The sequence below is a fragment of the Equus quagga genome, chromosome 14 (assembly GCF_021613505.1).
Source record: "Equus quagga isolate Etosha38 chromosome 14, UCLA_HA_Equagga_1.0, whole genome shotgun sequence".
NCBI classification, from domain to species: domain Eukaryota; kingdom Metazoa; phylum Chordata; class Mammalia; order Perissodactyla; family Equidae; genus Equus; species Equus quagga.
Window position 1 is genome coordinate 25,974,034 of NC_060280.1, and position 2,734 is coordinate 25,976,767.

At 38.6% G+C, this 2,734-nt stretch overlaps 1 pseudogene; it reads left to right on the forward strand.

Annotated features, from left to right (window-relative positions):
• Positions 1–320: 320 nt before the first annotated feature.
• On the forward strand, positions 321–1,593 carry LOC124225535 (olfactory receptor 51F1-like; annotated as a pseudogene).
• The last annotated feature ends 1,141 nt before the right edge of the window (positions 1,594–2,734 follow it).

Sequence of the window (2,734 nt, forward strand, 5' to 3'; positions counted from 1 at the left end):
GTGTAATGAAGGGGAAAAGAAAATGCTCAGGGTCAAAGCGGAAAAAGACAAAAAATATCCTTGAGACTTAAAAAAAAAAGACGGTCCATTCTCTAACATGAATCAGGAAATAGCCACCATGGAGGGAAGCTCGATACAGCAAAAAAGAAAAGAAATAAAAACTGGGGAGCAAAAGGGAGAGATACAGGCCTAAGAATAATCTCCAATTTGATTTATTTATGTAACTACAGTTAATAGAAATCACAATGAAGTTGCTGAATGGTGTTTTCATTTCTCATTCTAGGACATTTTTCTAACACAATTATTCTTCCATAGTAATCATGTCATCTTTTCCTAACATCACTTCCTCTTCTCTGATCTTTTTCCTGAACAGGAGCTCCAGAACTAGAAGCTAGCCATGCCTGGAACTCCATCCCCTTCTGCTGTCTCTACATCACTGCTCTCTCTGGGAATGGTATAATCCTATTTGTCATCATCACCAAGTCAGGTCTCCATGAACCTGTGTACTATGTCTTCTTGATGTTCTCCACCATCAACCTGGGCTTGTGAATTTCCACACTAGTCCCCATGCTGGGCATATTCTGGTTCAATACAAGGTAGATCAGTCCTTGCCTATGTTGTTCAAACATGCTTTATTCAACTCTTTACTGTCGTGGAGACTTCAGTGCTCCTGGCAATGTCCTTTGACCACTTCCTTGCCATGGATAACACATTGAGATATGCTACCAACCTGACTGATTCCAGAATCATCAAAGTGTGTTTTTTCATCCTTGTCAGATCCTAATGTCTCTGGTCCTGCTTCTTATTTTTTTTTAAATATTGGCACCTGAGCTAACATCTGTTGCCAATCTTCTTTTTTTTCTTCTTCTCCCCAAAGCCCCCTAGTACATAGTTGTATATTCTAGTTGTGAGTGCCTCTGGTTGTGCTATGCTGAACGCCACCTCAGCATGTATTGATGAGCGGTGCCACGTCCACACCCACACCCAGGATCCAAACTGTCAAAACCCTGGGCTGCTGAAGCAGAGCCAGCAAACTTAACCACTCAGCCACAGGCCGGCCCCCAGGGCCTGCTTCTTAAACATCTATCCTTCTGCCAAAGCCACGTGCTCCATCATTCTTACTGTTTCCATCCTGATATAATCTAGTTCTCACGTTCTGACAATAAGATCAACAGTGTTTTAGGACTTACCATCCTCATAGTTACTGCAGAAGTGACCTCCATCTTTCTTCTTCTCTCCTATATCCTGATTATTAAGATTATCTTGAGCATTGCTTCCCCAGAGGAGTGGCATAAGGCTGTTAGCACTGGTATCTCCCACACAGGTTCCATCGCCATCTTCTACATCCCTCTCATTAGCTTGTACTTTGTCCGGAGGTTTGGGCAAAAGGTGCCTTCTTATGAGGACACTCTTATGGCCAATATGTGCTTGCTTATTCTGCCAGTGATGAATCCCATTACTTATAGTGTGAAAACCAAGCATCTCCATAAGGCCATTAAAAAAGTCATCTTTCTCAAGGGATCTGAGTCTCACTGTAACAATTCTGCAATAAAATCTAATCCTTATTTATCACTTCCAAGACCTAGGTCTTAATCAATATGATCTCTTCTATCAATGACTCAAAATCAAAAAAACTAGGAGGGTGGGTTGGATGGGTGGCAGATGCAGAATGGCAGAAATTTATTTTTTATTTTCAATACAACTATAACTAAGCTATGCTTTAGCATTGTGCAATGAAATATTCTAATATTATGGATGTGTTAGTAAAGTTTTGAAAGCATGAATGACAATGCCTAAAATGAACACTTTGCCCGTTAGATCAATCCTCCAAAATTATACTTAAAATAATATATTTTTTTGACCCATTTTGTTTTCTTAAAGTATAGATAATAAAGAGCTATTTAGTTCTGTTTAAACTTAGATTAAATTAGACCCTGTTATCTATTTCTTCTTGCGTATTATTAATCACCATTGATTCATTCATTCATTTACGAAGTGGCTCCTGTTGCCAGGCAATGCACAATATGATAGGGTGGCAGAGACAAACAAGATATTGTCATAATTAGTGAATTATGCAGATAAGAAAGCAACCAATCAAAATCTGATGTATATGTTATATCTTGCAATATACAGATGTAAGCAAAAAGAGTAATAAGAATATGTAAGAAGAATGTTTAACTCCACCTAGATCAGGAAACCATCACAATGTGTTGTTTGAAATATAAAGTCAAGAATTGGAGAGATCAACTTTCAGAATGGTAGCTTAGGAATAAGGAGATCCGTGGACACTTTCTCCAGGAAAAAAATCATAAATAGTGAAAATTATATTTAGATATAGGTATAAACATTGAAATTCTCTGGAAATTGCCCTAAGGGCATACAGTAAGTGAAAAACCATTAATTCAAAAAACTCTATCATATTACTGTAAGAATTAAAGAATTAAATCAGGGGCTGTTCTGGTGGCATAGTGGTTAAGTTCGTGTGCTCCTCTTTGGCGGCCTGTGGTTCATGGGTTCAGATCCTGGGCACAAACCTACACACTGCTCATCAAGCCCTGCTGAGGTGGTGTCCCACATACAAAATAGAGGAAGATTGGCACAGATGTTAGCTTAGCAACAATCTTCCTCAAGCAAAAAGAGGAAGATTGGCAACAGATGTTAGATCAGAGCCAATCTTCCTTACATAAGAAAGAAAGAAAGAAAGAAAGAAAGAAAGAAGGAAGGAAAGAAAGAA